Below are 16,256 nucleotides of genomic sequence, written 5' to 3'. Positions count from 1 at the left end.
ATTAGCTAGGCAAAAAGCTATTACTATTCCCCATCCTACCTTTACAGCAGAGATTAAAGAGTATACAGTTGATGGTCTTCAGTCATTTAATCACATTCTATAGACATAAAAATTAGCATTCATTTTAACAGACTGTCTAAAGACTGCATGCCAAGCTGACAGGGAAGATACGCCAACTCTCCATCAGTCTTTCTTTTCCATTCTAATGTACAGTATTTGTTGTTTCTTACCCTTTCACAAAAACAAAGAACAAAGAACAAGAACAAAGTAGATGAAACTTCATAACAGCATAGACACAAATAAAATCCTGCAATGCACTCAACAGCTATCAACCAACAGGTAGCAGGACATGGCAAAGTGTCAGCCAGCAACCAAAAATCTTCAACATCCATCCAAATACGGAATCATGTGTGCACAAAGCTGGTAGTAAGTTCCACAACACGAGTAAAAAAGATTTCTGAGAATTTAGTGGACTTTTATAGCCAGGATATACGGAGTAAAAAAGGAATGCAAACATAATATCCTAATCATATTTTTTTTCTTTCTATAATCATAAAAAGTGCCTAATTAATTCAAAATAAAACAAGGATTCATTGTGGGTAAGATGTAGCCAAGAAAACTGGCCATTTTCCAGAATAGGAATACAGACAAGTATTTTAGCTGTGTATCAAGACCAACCACATGGCAAATCTACATGACAGGTCTGCTCAGCTCTTATCTCTTCTATGGACCAACATAGCAAATACAGACACATTTCAGGATGACTGCCTAATTAAAAATAAAAGCAATACTGCTGAACTTGCCATCCTACTGTGAAATAATGAGTTGCAGTTTCCATTCAAATCAAAGGCAATCTAACATAAAAACTGGCATCCCCTATTTAATTAGCCATGAATATACACAATGGCATATATTAGTGCCAGACAGATCAAAAGCCAGTTCTTAAAATTGTATTATCTCTTTGGCATAAGCATCTTATTTTGCTGTTCTAACTACAATCCACCAGGCCCTAGAAACTTAGGTTGAAAGTTGCAAAGGCATTTAGAGGTTAACTAATCCAATCTTTTGGCCAATTCAGGAATCCCCTCTGTTAACTGGGTTCCCACTGGGTATAAAGTATTATGATAGGTGCTATAATATTTACTGAGCATTTACTATAATCCAGACACTCTTCCAAGTGTTTCATGTTTAATATTCATAAGAGCCCTATAAAATAGATACTATTATTATCCCAGTTTTAGAAATGTGGAAACAAAGACATGAAGGAATTAGTTAACATGTTCAAGCTCTTACAGACAAGAAGTAGTAGAGCCAGAATTCAAATCCAGAGCCTGTACTCTTTTTTTTTTTTTTTTTTTTGAGGAAGATTAGCCCTGAGCTAACTGCTGTCAATCCTCCTCTTTTTGCTGAGGAAGACTGGCCCTGAGCTAACATCCATGCCCATCTTCCTCTACTCTATATGTGGGACGTCTACCACTGCATGACTTGCCAAGTGGTGCCATTTCCACACCTGGGATCCCAACCAGCAAACCCCGGGCCCCCGAAGCGGAACGAGCGCACTTAACCGCTGCGCCACCGGGCCGGCCCCCAGAGCCTGTACTCTTAATCACTATACTAATACTGCCTCTCTGGGGGGGAGGATATACAAAGCTGAATAAAACATGACTCCACCACTCCAGGAACTTAGTCTCCCAGAAAACACATCCGTACATCAATGAGTACAATACAGAGTGATAACTGCTAATATCAGATTAGAAGTAAGGAGGGCTTAATGAAGGCACTAGCAGTGAGGACAAAGAAATAGGGAAGGAGATAAGTGACTTTAAAAAAAAGTGAGGGGCTGGCCCCGTGGCCGAGTGGTTAAGTTCGTGCACTCCACTGCAGGCATCGTTGGCTCGAATCCTGGGCGCAGACATGACACTGCTCATCAAACCATGCTGAGGCAGCGTCCCACCTGCCACAACTAGAAGGACCCACAACGAAAGAATATACAACTATGTACCAGGGGGCTTTAGGGAGAAAAAGGAAAAACAATAAAAAAATCTTCAAAAAACAAAAAGTGAGCAAATGGATGTACAAGGTACAAGCGGTACCTAGGATGACTCCAAGTTTAACTAGAATCCTTCCCATGTTTCTGGTTTGGGTGATTGCGGGAATGACTAGGCATTCACCGAAAGAAAAAGATTTGTAAAGAGATTCAAATTCTTTTCTGATCTTACTCAGTTTAAGGTGCCTGAAGGAATACCAGGTGACAATGTCTAGAAGGCACTTGGAGGCACTACCCTGGAGCTCAGGAGGAGGACTAGACTGGAGATGCAGACTTGAAAGTCATTAGCGCTTACATATATTCTAAAGAGTTTCCTAAAGTAGAGAACATGAGTAACAGATAATATTTACTGAGTTGCTACTATGTGCCAAAGCCCAGTCTCCTTCTTTATATCCTTAGGTGAGACCAGATAAGAGGCCAAGGGAACATCAACATACACAAGACAAAAAAGAAACAAAAGAGGTAAGAATAAAACCACAAGGAAGTATGTCACACAAGCAAAAGGTGGAAATGATGAACATATCAAATGCCACAAAGTAGTCAAACAACACGAAGAAAAATGTCCACTGGATTGGACACTACAGATGCCAGAGTCAGCTCAGCCTACTGAAACAACACACTAACTACGAGCTCACTAATTCCTCAAGCAACCTTATAATAGCAAGTTCTATTATTGCAAAGTTCTGATTGGTACAAAGTTTTTTCTTTCCAAGGAAAGAACAGCATAGGAAAAGCACAGTACTGTGTTCAAATTCTGACTCTGAAGGAGAATTAAGAGTTATAACAACTAAATACAATAATGATATTTGACTGGATCCTGATTTGAACAAACCAGTTATAAAAGAAAACTGGGGAAATTTTAATAAGGACTACTATTAGATGATAGTATAAAATTATTATTATTAATTGTAAGTGTGATAATATTAAGATTATATAAGACTTATTTTGGAGATGCCCACAGAAATAGAGGTGAAATATCATGTTTGTATTTGCATTAAAATATATCAGAAAAGGGCCAGCCCCAGTGGCCTAGTGGTTAAGTTTGGCATGCTCTGCTTCAGTGGCCAGGTTCAGTTCCTGGGTGTGGACCTACACCGCTCTGTTAGCAGCCACGCTGTGCAGGCAGCCCACATACTAAAAAATAGAGGAAGACCGGCATGGATGTTAGCTCAGGATGAAACTTCCTCAGAAAAAAAAAATATATATATATATATACACACATATATATACATATCTCTCAAAAAAAATAGATGTGGCAAATTTTACAAAATGCTAATAATTGTTATATATGGGTAATGGGTAAATGGGTGTTTGTTACATTTTTCTCATAATAATAATGAAAAAGGCTTCAGAAACAAGAGATGATACTTTTTGTCAATAAAAAAAATCCAGAAAATGAATACAGCATGGAGACCACAAACACCAACACTAGAAATGGAAAAACCAACTGGCTTTATGTTGTGTGAATGAGTACTTGTTGCTTGGGATAAAATTTCTAATGAAGTAGCATAATATACATATTCAAAGAACGCTGTATCTTGGGGCCGAGCCCATGGCGGCATAGTGGTTAAGTTCACTGCACTCTGCTTCGGCAGCCCAGTTCACGGGTTCAGATCCCAGACACAGACCTACACCATTCATCAGCCATGCTGTGGCAGCGACCCACATATAAAGTGGAGGAAGACTGGCACAGATGTTAGCTAAGGGCTAATCTTCCTCAAGCAAAAACAGAGGAAGACTGGCAGCAGATGTTAGCTCAGGGCTAATCTTCCTCAGCAAATAAAAAAAAAAAAAAAAGCTCTATCTCTAACAGCTCAAACAGAAAAGCAGATAACGTACATACATACCATGGCAAATTGTGATAGATAATTCAAAAAGGATCTAGTGATGGCAAAGACACTGAGATTGAAAAAGTATGTAAAAGATGGATAAAACTTCATAAAATGAGTGCAGGAAAAAAAGCAATTTTTCTAAAATAATATATATTATTTAAAATATATGTGTATGACTAAAATAAACAGGACAAGTTTAAAAATTCTGATTCCAACTTAGCTGAATGATCTTGGCATGTTGCTTAACTTCTCTCCTTATCTATAAAATAGAAATAAATATCAATTGTACCTGAGTTATTATGAGAACATAGTAAGGAATTTAAGGATAAAAATGCATACATGAAGCACTAGGCAGGGTGCCTGACACACAGTAAGCATTTAATAAATATGAGTTCTCTTTCTTCTCCCTCCCCCACCCACCCTTAATCCTAGTTCTGGATGCTGCAAGTATACAACAAATTAAGCCTGTTTTTTTTATTCTTTATGATACTTTTCAGTTACCAAGTCTAACCCAGGGCAAATACACACAAGTCTTTCAGGTTTCCCATGGAACATAGCACAGACATCTCTCTGGTTACCTTCTTTAAAGTTTAGCCTTAATTGCCCTCCAAACTGTCAAAGCCCTTCTAAAATACAATAGCAAAAACTGTACACAATGTTATGTATATGATCTAACTAGTACAGAACTGAGCAGGACTATTATTTCCCATAATCTGGATATAAAGAACACGGTTTCTTATCTTCTAAGTACACTCAATGTATCTGTAACTTTGTATGGGTCAACATGAAACTTGACACAAGATAAGCTGATACTGGACCCCATTCAAATAAACTGAAATGCTAAAGTACTAGGGGGATGTATGACTTTCCAGGATAATATCTCTTTTGATAAATTTTTCTATTTGATTTTAAGAAGACCTGTACATGACCACTTAGGTCAGAGGCAACTCACCTCTTCTTCTGATAAAGTGAGTTAGAAGACTATTTCAGACACTATGGGAAAAAAAGCAATCAAGAGGAAAGAGGAAGTTAGGTTTCTGGGGTCAGGACAGGCTGTTCTATAGTCTACATTACAAAAGTCAAAAGAGGAATCTGATAAAAAGGAAAACAAAATTAATAACATGAAGTATTATCAAAAAATATTCACCAAAAAAATTTTTTATTCAATCTTGTTTCTTTCTCAAATATATTCTTTCCACTAAAGGGAATATTTTTTAGTCATTAAAAACGACAGTTATTATAAGCACACAAAGATATATGTACAAGAATATTAACTTACATGTTGTCAGTAACAGGAAAAAAAACAGAGACAATGCAAATGTCCTTCAACAGGGATAGGTTAAACAAATTGTAGTACATCCATATAACTTAATATTACATAGTCATTAAAAGAATGAGGTATGGGGCTGGCCCAGAGGTATAGTGGTTAAGTTCGAACACTCTCCTTCAGAGGCCCAGGATTCGCAGATTTGGATCCCGGGGGCGGATATAGTACCGCTCCTTAAGCCACACTGTGGCAGCATCACACATAAAATAGAGGAAGATTGGCACAGATGTTAGCTCAGTGACAATCTTGCTCAAGCAAAAAGAGGAAAGATTGACCACAGATGTTAGTTCAGGGCCAATCTTCCTCACACACACAAAAAAAGGGGTACATTCTATACATACTAACATGAAAAGATGTCCAAGTTTCACTGTTAAGTGACAACAGCAAGTTGCAAAATAGAACGTATAGTGTGATCTTGTTTTTATTTTTTAATATAATATATTAAACATTAATATATGCCTAGAAAATTTAGAGAAATACATATACTAAACTGTCATCTTGGTGGAGGAAGCGATTGTAAGAGACACTCATTTTTTTTAAAGATTTTTTATTTTTTTCCTTTTTCTTCCCAAAGCCCCCAGGACCCTCGTTGTGGGTCCTTCTAGTTGTGTCATGTGGGACGCTGCCTCAGCGTGGTTTGATGAGCAGTGGCATGTCCGGGCCCAGGATTCGAACCAACGAAACACTGGGCCGCCTGTAGCGGAGCACGCAAACTTAACCACTCGGCCACGGGCCAGCCCCAAGACACTCATTTTTTTTAAGGAATACATTTCTGTGTGGTTGTTTTTCACAATGATCATGCATTAGTTCTGTTTAAAAAATGAAGATAAAGGGCAGGCCTGGGGGCATAGGGGTCAAGTTCACACACTCTGCTTCGGAGGCCCAGAATTCACCGGTTCAGATCCCAGGCACAGACCTATACACCGATTATCAAGCCATGCTGTGGCAGGCGTCCTGCATATAAAGTAGAGGAAGATGGGCATGGATGTTAGCTCGGGGATAATCTTCCTCAAAAAAAAAAAAAAAATGAAGATAAAAAGGTTAGAACGACAAAAAACCATTCTTTCATCTTTCCCACAATAGTAGCTTAGACTATGTAAGATAAAATTTATGATATATGTTAAATAGGAAGAGGGAGGGGCAAAGAATGTAAAAATTGAATAATCAATAATTACAATTATATAAAATTATGCACTGGGAAAAAAATAAAGGAATTATACCTAAGTGATAACGTTATTTTGGAGTGGAAGGATTATGACTTATTCTTGACTCTTATCCTAAACTTTCTGTAACGTTATACCACTTCTATAATTATAAAACAGAATATCAATTTATTGACATAATAAATGTAGCAAAGCATAATTTCACAATCAATGTATGATGAACCTGAGTCTCTTAAAACATTCAATTATGAATGTACAGAAATACAAATACAAAAGATGTAGTCATTAACTGAATTCATATTAACTGCAGCATATTACCTGGCAATTATTTAACTTTCTGATAGGGGTTTGCTTCCTTGAAATATTTTCTTTCTGATTTAAGTTCAGGAAAAAAAAATCCAGTTCCAGGTAAAAATGTATTTTCTAATGTATTTATGGAGCGTTAAGAGGGCTTTTAATGTGATTTCCTTAAGCTTGCTGAGAAGCCTCAACAAGACCGGAGCTTTACTACACCAGAAGAGTTGTCTGCTCTCAAGAATCCAAAGGAGACAGCACATAACCATTAGAAAAGGTATTTTCACATAATGCCTAGTTTCAAGAGTCTTTACTATATATAGTTCTTTTCAAATAAAGCGTCATTTTTCAGTCTAAAGTTTCACTCCTATTTAAATACAATTGCCTTTGATAATATTTCTACTATTTCATAGGCACGAAAGATTTTGACAGCATTTCAGACTAGCCGGAAGAAAGCAAACTGCAACCTGTAACAGTTCACATAACACACATGACAGTTAAAAATCTTCCATGACATCTGTTGCTTACAAAATTCCTTAGCCTGGCATTCAAAGACTTTGCTCTACAAAAACTGGCCTAATCATTATCCCCCAAATTTAACCCACCTTTCCAGTGTAGCCTTCCCTTCCTATCTCAGCTTAAGTGATGTTCACCTCCCCCTTCCACTTCTTGCACTCAACTAATGTTTTCTTGGTCTTCCTATCTCGACTCTCACACCTCTTCCAATCTATTCTCTGGGGTGAGCAACCTTTTGAAAACTCTTCATGTGTCATACAAAGGCTCTTTCTTATTTGGCCCCTACCCACATGTCCAGCATCATCGATCTCTATTCCTCTACCCACAGACACAATCTACTCCAAATATAGAGCACCACTTGTAGAGCCCTACTCACACTTCAGTGATTATGCACGTAATATTCTTTCTCCCTGGTGTGTTCTTCTTGACCTCTTCTATATGGCTCTCTCAGTAATCATCTCATGTGGTAAGTGTTCTCTGACCCCTCAATCTCCTTTTTCTGTGCTTTGATAATGCCTTGCACAAATGTGTTATTACAGTTATCACACAGCATTTTAATTGTTGCTTGCCTGTCTCTTTCACTGGACTATGAGCTCCGTAAGGGCTTAGAATGGAACTTACTCACCTCCAAGTGAATTGTGGCATACAAATTTTAATACTATCTGAATCAAGATTTACAATCGAGGGGCCGGCCCGGTGGTGCAGCAGTTAAGTGTGCACGTTCTGCTTCAGCGGCCCAGGGTTCACCAGTTCAGATCCCAGGTGTGGACATGGTACCGCCTGGCAGGCCATGCTGTGGTAGGCATCCCACATATAAAAAGTAGAGGAAGATGGGCATGGATGTTAGCTCAGGGCCAGTCTTCCTCAGCGAAAAAAGGAAGATTAGCAGCAGTTAGCTCAGGGCAAATCTTCCTCAAAAAAAAAAAAAAAAGATTTACAATGGAGAAAAAAAGAAAATAAATAGACATTGAGATTCCATACTTTCTATGAAAAAAAATGTTCATTCTTTCAGTCATTCAGTCAACAAATATTTATTCAGCACCTACTAGGGACCAGTCACTATGTCAAGCCCTAGAGAGTTAGTGATGACAATACTTACACAAACACAAAAATAATTCTGAGAGGATATAGTCCAAAATGTTAACACTGGCTATTAACTCTTTGAATCTTGGGAAGATATGAATAATTTATATCTTCTTCAAAATCATCTCTATTTCCCAATTCTTCCTTAATGAACATCCATTAATTTTAAAATCACTCCAAAAAAATGAGGGGTCCTCTCAAATTACAAATTCCTACCAATCAGTAGGAATACAATACCGATAGCAAATAATGTGCAAATTTGTGAACCATAGCTAATGTGAGAGCAAAACAATTTTTGAGAACTTTAAGTCAGATTCTAATTATACCTAATACAAAGAACAAGACTAAAGTATGCAAAAACACTTCAGGATTTCCACAATGCCTACTTTTGAAAAAGATCCCATGCAAATTGTCCAAGAAAAACACTGACCACAAGATCAATATCACCTAGTTTCCCACACTGCAGAAAAAAAAATTATACTATTCTATTCTATTTAATGCAGAGAAGAGATGACAGCCTCTATACAATTTGTTCAGATGACAAATTAATAAACACCATACTTCATCTGTATAATGATTTACAGTTCACAAAGTACTTTGACCTTCACAATAATTTTGTTTTCTTGTTCCCATTGGATAGATTTATAAACTAAGGATTGAAATGGAGAAGGCCTTTCTAACTATGACTTAAAATCCAAAACCCATAAAAGAAGTTTGTCTACATAAAAAACTAAAAGTTCTGCATGGGAATAAAATAAATCAGAAGACAAACATCAAAACAGGAAAGTATTTGCAATACAAATCACAGATAAAAAATTTATCTTACCATATATGTATATATGTATGAACGTATGTGTGTATATATAGAGAGAGAGAAAGAGAGAGACCTAGAAATCATTAGGAAAGAAACCTATGACTCAACAGGAAAATAGGTAAAGAATTTAGACAGGTAGTTTACAGAAAAGGAAATATGAGTGACTCAAACAGTATAATAAGATAATTAACCTTAACATAATTTTTGAAAACTTAAAACTACTCTGAAATATTATTTTTCTCTATCAGATTGGCAAAAATTTAAGTTTGATAACAGCAAAGCATATTATTAACAACACTGACCCTGAAGCCAGAGTGCTTAGTTTGAATTTCTGCCTTAGTAGCTGTGTGATTTGGCTAAGTCACTTAAACTCTCCATTCTTCAATTTACTCACCTGAAAAATGGAGATAATAATAGTACCTACCTCCGAAGGATGTTATTAAGATTAAATGAGGTAATGTATATAAAGCATTTAGAATAGATCTGGCACATAGTAAGCACCATGTAAGTATTAACTATGATACAGCTAATGGTGAGTGAACAGGCAATGTATATTGGAACAACCCCTAAGGAAAGCAATTTGGCAATATATTTCATAGTTATAAATGCACATATCCTTTGACTTAGAAATCCTGCAAATTTATTCCACAAATACCTTGCACACGTGTAAAATGACATATGTTCAAGGGTTGTGATTACAGAATTGCTTATCAAATCAAAAGACTGGAAGCAACACCAATGTCCAAAATAAGAAACTATTAAACTATGATACATCCATTCAATGGAATACTATGCAGGCATTAAAGAAGAATATGCAAGCTCTCTATAAATTGATCCAGAAAGGTCTCCAAGATACATTAAGTGAAAAAGCAATACGGGGGTGAGAGGGAAGAAAGTACAGAACAGTGGGGAAGAACCAGGGGTTAAGTTTTGTATGAAAAGTAAAAAAAATAAGATTATATATTCATATTGATAAGTATTTGCCTAAAGAAAGTCTAAAAGAATATAAAGAAACTAGTAAAAGTGGTTAGGGAGGGGCATGGAACTGGGTGGATGGGAGCTAGGCATAGGAGTGAGACTTTTCCACTGTCTATATAAAATATATAAATATGCAAACATTTATTTAACCATTTGAGCATATTACCTATTCAAAGACTAAACTTTTTTTTTAAGATTTCATTTTTCCTTCTTCTCCCCAAAGCCCTCCAGTACATAGCTGTATACTTTTAGTTGTGGGTCCTTCTAGTTGTGGCGTGTAGTACACCACCTCAGCATGGCTTGATGAGCAGTGCCATGTCTGCGCGCAGGATTCGAACTGGCGAAACCCTGGGCCACCAAAGCAGAGGCCGCGAACTTAACCACTGGGCCACAGGGCCAACCCCCTCAAAGATTAAATTTTAAAAAAGAAAAAACTAAAGCTCACATAGGATAGGAAATTTGCCTACAATCATATAGCTAATAATAACGGAGTTGATTACTCTTAGCACTTCCATTGTTTTTCCTTATATCATACTGCCTTTCTCAAAGTTTCAGGAATGGAAGATTCAAAAATTATCACAATGAGGGTTTTCTCTGAAACAACCACTCTCACTGAGTGCTCAGCAAAAATAACACTAGTGAGACCACGCTGAAGTCATCGCCATATGATGACTTGGAAAATAGTATAATACCCATTGTTGGTCCAAAACATTCACCATCACCCACACTACACAATGTAATAATTGGGCTTCATTTACTGGAAGGAGATGAAATTCTCATAAAAAGCCTTATCACAGGTTTCAAATTCCAACACAACATTCATTTTGCAGAACAATGAAGCGTACGACACTAAGAATTTATCTATAAACACTTTCACACAGGGAAAAAAGTATTAACGCAAGTCAGCTTTCTACTCTAAATAAGCCAGGGAATGAGCACATGTAAATATGTAATTTTCTTTTTACAATTAACATAACTACAAAACGTTATTGGGGATCCCAGGGTAGAGAGTCCCCAGCCTAGCTTCCCAACACATATACTTTTAAACAGAATTAAACAGGTCCATCAAATGCCAAATTGCAAAGGATTTGTGTTTGAGACCATCCCAAATATACATCCATATGAGAGAATAATACATCATATATTCAGGGCACCAAGCATCTGAGGATCTCCACATTAATTCACACACAAACATCTGCACCATCTAGACTACTATTAACAAATGCCAAGGAACCTCCAACTCAACTCTGGGTCCCTCCTTGGTGAGCAGCCCCACTTATAGGACCCAACATCTCCTCTGTTCCATTTCCTGCTATCATATTAGGCAACTATGACATCCATATTGATGACATATTCAACATATTTCAGAGCCCCTTAACCTCTCGCTACTTCAATAACCTATAGCTCCATTCCTCTTCAACAGCACTGAGACAGCTACATCCTGTTTTTGTTTTTACCTTGAAATATTACCTTGACTATTCCATTCTTTATTTCTTACAAAATCTGGTTTTCAACCACACTTCTGGTTGTCTCCTTACTCTCCAAGTAACCAGCTCCTCTGCCAGTTTTAGTTCTTATAACCACAGCCTGGACTTTCAGAGTCCATCATATCTCCCACACTATCACTAGCAGTGTAAAGTTGCTCTCCGTTTTATCTTCCTTTCTTGTAAATTCCAATCCTGTCAACCCAAACATCTTTTTCCACCCTCCCAGTGGCAAGCTGCTGGAGAAAGTGTAAAATCCACGCTACAGGGCCCCATTACAAATACATTATTTCTAACTTGAACTGGGCCCTCAATGTGGTCCGTGATCTTTTTTTTCAATCTTTAATCCATTCCTCTTTCATTTTTCCATTAAAGATTTCCATGGCCATAATACTCAAGTCAGAAATTCCCCATAAAAAAAACCCTCACCATATTTCCTCCAATCTCCAGAGATAACTGACTTCTCTACAGATAAGCAATCACATCAAGAAAATAAGGCCATCGGTCAAACTCCCTCACCTTCTTTCCTTTCTACCATATCATTATCCATCTTGACTTCTATCCTTTTGGCGTCAAAGAATGAAACGCCCAACCTATTTCCTATGTAAGTTTTCTCCTCAATTTACAAAACTGTTTCACCTATACTAAAAAGAAAAGCACATACGTGCCATAGTGGAAAAAACACAGGTTTCAGAGCTAGGCAGACTTTGTTCAAATTCTTACTTATAGTCTTCCCAACTGTAAAAGAGGGATACTGATACCTAAACCACAAGGCTGTTGTGAGCTATAAAGCATCTTTACGGTACCTGGCATATAGTATGTCATCAATAAAGACATTCCACTACTATCACTCTCCTTCACAACCACACTTGTTGAAAAAGTAATTATATTCACTGCCTCGCATTTTACTCTCAATCCATCATGATCTGACTGCTGCCATCATTGCCACCATCACACTATCTAAAGTGTCTTTCAAAGGAAACAAGTGATCTTCTAATTGCTAAATTCAGTGGTTTCTTCCTAATCCTCATTCTACTTGACCTCTGAAGCAACCGACACTGATGGTCACCCCCTCCCTTCTCGAAACCCTTTCTTCCTTTGGCTTCTACTATAACGCCATTCTGTTCTAGTTCTTGTCCCACTCCTTCAACCTCTTTCTCAGTGTCTGTTACCCTTCAAACAATGATGTTCCTTCTGGTCCATAGCCATTTTCTTCTCTTCTTTCAGTATTACCATATCATACTAAGGATTCAAATATCTCCCATATATTCTCTGTTGACTCTCAAATTTATGTATTCAGTTTCAACCTTTCTCGCAATTTTCAGACCCAAATTTCCAGCGAACTACAATGATACCTGAAAATACCTCAAATTAAACGTCCCAAACCAAATTCATTACCTTCCCTCAAAATTGTTTCTTTACGTTCCCTATTTCAATTAACACCACCAATCCATCCCATCAGCCGAGTCAGAAACCACCCACTATTAATCCTCTCAAGTCTATTCTGAAACCTCATGGAACTGAAAGCCATTCTCTTCATTTTCCTACCACTATCCTCGTTCATCCCCTCCGACCTCGATTAGCACACTAGTTTCCCGTCCACCTAGGCTTTCTGCCTCCACACTGTCTTCACTTTCAGTTCTTCCTCCACATTTTCACCGGAGATAATCAATCATACCAAACTCCTGCTTACAAAACCTTCAACGGCGCCCCATGCCTACAGAATAAAGTCCAAATTCTTTAGCAAGGTTTCCTCAGAGGTATAAATTGAAAGGTTTTTAAATCAGGCAAACCCTGGTTTCACTTCTAGCTGCATCTGAATACTGTCTTAGTCCAGAGTCTTCAAAGTGAAGGGTAAACGGCAGAAGAGGGAAAAGGAGGGATGGGGAGAAGAGGGATGACAGGGGAGAAGAGAAAAGAAGAGAGGGCGACAGCAGCGTCAGAGGAGGGGAAGGATCTCTCGAGGGCAGAAGTGGATGTTTTGGAGGGAAGAGTATGTTGGAGGGAAGTCAAGTGAGGGAGTCCGATCTCTAAGGGAGGAGGGAGCGCTGAGACCACAGAGGCTCTCGGTGTGGAGCTGGAGGTCTCAGAAACAGGAGCTCTCCGAGCAGAGAAAGGCTTCCTAGGTCTCCAAAGTGAGGAAAGTCCCCGAGAGGAGTCCGGGCCGGGTCCCCGACATGAAGGAACTTCTAACGGGTTCCGGGCCTCCGCGGGGAGAGGCGGGGGGCGGGCTGTCCCAGGACCCTGAGGGAAGTGAAGGGGCAGGGGTCGAGGAGCGTTCCCGGCCGCTGAGAGGACGAGCCCCGGGAAGCGAAGGGTCCCGTGGGTGCTAAGAGTCCCGAGCGCCAAGGCTCCGAGCCGCGACGGGTGCAGCAGCCGCGCGCGGGCCGGGGAGCCCTGGGCGTGTGCCGCACGCGCTCTCTCGGCGTTACCTGAGGCGGGACCGAGCAGCCAGAGGGGGGCCTGCACGGGCGGGAGGGGGAGGCGGCGGCAAAGAGGGGGCATAGTAGCCCTCCCGGCTGGAGGCGGCAGCGGCTCTTAGCCTGTGGAGGCGGTGGGGGTCACTCGCGCAGAAGCCGGCGACTCGACAGGGCTAGCGGCGGCGGAGGACGAGGAGGCTACTGCCATGGCCCCGCAGTCGGGGACCGCTCCCCCCGCCTATTTGGCGGGGCCAGGAGGATGATCCGGCCGGCGAGCCAGAGGGGGCAGCTGGAAGCTCCGCTGGGCTCCCCGGCCGCGAGCGACTGAAACGCCTGCCCGAGCAGGCAGGCGAGCTGGAGGCGGGGCTTGTGCGGGCCACGCCCCTCTCAGAGCAGCCAATGAGTCGTCAATCCTTGATAAACGAGCTAGAGGAATTGCCCAGTTAGCGTTAGGCATGCCACGTGGTATGAGGGTGGGCACAATGGGCGTCTAGAAAAGCCAATCAACAGCCCTAGGCGCCAACTCTGGAGGACGGAGGGACCCAATAGGAAGGAAGTGAAGGTAAAAACAGAAGAGGCAGTGTGTTGGAAAGGCGGAACCAAGGAGGAGGGAATACACCTGGGGGAAACCCAAGTCGAGCAGTCTCTCAGAGGGCGGGAGAGTAAACACAAAACGGACCAATCAAAATGCCAAACATATAAGCGATTGGTAATTGATAAAACCAACAGAAAATGGATACGACTGGCGCGGCTTTTGGGTTGGTGAAACTACAGCCTAGTAAGGACCATCTGAGTGAGGAAAACCTATATGAATGCGGCGTCCTGCAGGATCTCAGTTTGGGGGGCGGGGGAGAAGGACTAATATATAAACAATTACTAGCGACTTGAGATAGTAAAAGCAATGAGTAGGGTTAAACAAAATGTAAGGAAGTAATTCATCTACACTAAGAGATTCGATTCCGTGAAGGCTTCGTGGAGGAGTTAACACTTGAGCTGGCTTGAAAACAGGATTTTGAAAGAGCTGGGTAGGGAATAAGAATTCTAATCATCTGTTCAACAGGCACCTATTTCCTCATGCTTTCCATATGCCTGATTTCAGGTGCTCAAAATCTCATGCTTGAGCACATTGGAACAGAACTAGGGCTTCCAGGGGGAAGAGCAGGCAAAAAAACAGTGGAGTTCCGGCCTTCCTGCACCAGCTCTCCCTTGAGTTAGAGACCTCCTTTCAGACATCTTTAGACTTGCCCCCTTCTGGAAGTGTATTCACAGATGAGCAGGATTTGAATAGTTGGAGTATAGGTGGTGTGCATTCCTGGTGGCAATAAAGTTTAAGAAAGGTGTGTGGTAGGAGACAAAAATGGAGAAAGGGTTAAATGTGGGTTAGGATTAAATGTCAAATTTGTCCTTTCTTTTTTATGCTGTGAGAGCTATCAAAAGTTCTTGAGCAGGAGAGTAGCCTTAACAGGACATGTTTTAGGAAGATTGGTTGTTCACAGGATCTCTGACAGAAGAGACCTCCCTAGCCCAGTCCCCTTGGCCCAAAGCCTTTTCTGTATCATTCTTCTGGCAACAAATCATGTGCTGCCACCTGGTGACCGTTCAAATACCATTGTTCCACAGTACTGTTTCTGTTTCCGTTGTTAGAGCCCTGGTATCCTTGCAAACTTTTCTCCCACAGAGCCTGATACAAAGTAGTTGATAAATAACTAGGGCACTGGTAGCAAGGACAATCGAATAATGCCACCATGCCAGATGTATCACCTGGCCAGTGAAAGATGTAAAAGACAGGGGTTCCTTGCACTTGCTTCAGAAGGTAGAGGAGTCTGGATGGGAAGTTTTTGGTTTTTTGAGCAGGTTCTGTTAGACCCAGGTCTGATCTCTATCATTCTATTCTCAGCAATCTCCCTAATGCTGAGGGATTGCCTTATAGCTATTCAGGTGTGAAGGGCCTACTCTTCATGACCTGTTTGCTAGTTACGCCAGGGCCGTGAATGCACCCCACAACAGGAAGTAGTTCCAGCCCTACTCACCTCAGCCTTTTATTATGCTTTCATTTCACATAACTGTCTCCTCTTCTCAGCTAGACTGAGCTAAGAGCTGAGACCTTTACATGAGCCCACCGGGCATCTCGGTTCAGGGCAAATACATACCAGTACATATCATGCTAAAAAAAAATCCACTTAGGGGATGTATGGCATTATCATTTGGCTATAAAGTCATGCACTGCAGAACAACATTTTGGTCAATGACAGACTGCATATACAACAGGGGTCCCATAAGATTAGTACCATATAGCTT

At 40.1% G+C, this 16,256-nt stretch overlaps 1 protein-coding gene across 2 annotated transcripts in view; it reads right to left on the bottom strand.

Annotated features, from left to right (window-relative positions):
• The window catches only part of TESK2 (testis associated actin remodelling kinase 2), a 129,585-nt gene extending 115,291 nt beyond the window's left edge, over positions 1–14,294 (bottom strand). For both annotated transcript variants that reach the window (XM_046661604.1, XM_046661606.1), the window contains exon 1: positions 13,971–14,294. The gene's annotated coding sequence lies outside the window, so the exon portion shown is untranslated. The remainder of the gene's footprint in view (positions 1–13,970) is intronic.
• Between the last annotated feature and the right edge of the window lie 1,962 nt (positions 14,295–16,256).

This window comes from Equus quagga, chromosome 5 (assembly GCF_021613505.1).
Source record: "Equus quagga isolate Etosha38 chromosome 5, UCLA_HA_Equagga_1.0, whole genome shotgun sequence".
NCBI lineage: Eukaryota > Metazoa > Chordata > Mammalia > Perissodactyla > Equidae > Equus > Equus quagga.
This window is presented reverse-complemented; position numbering and strand designations above follow the sequence as displayed.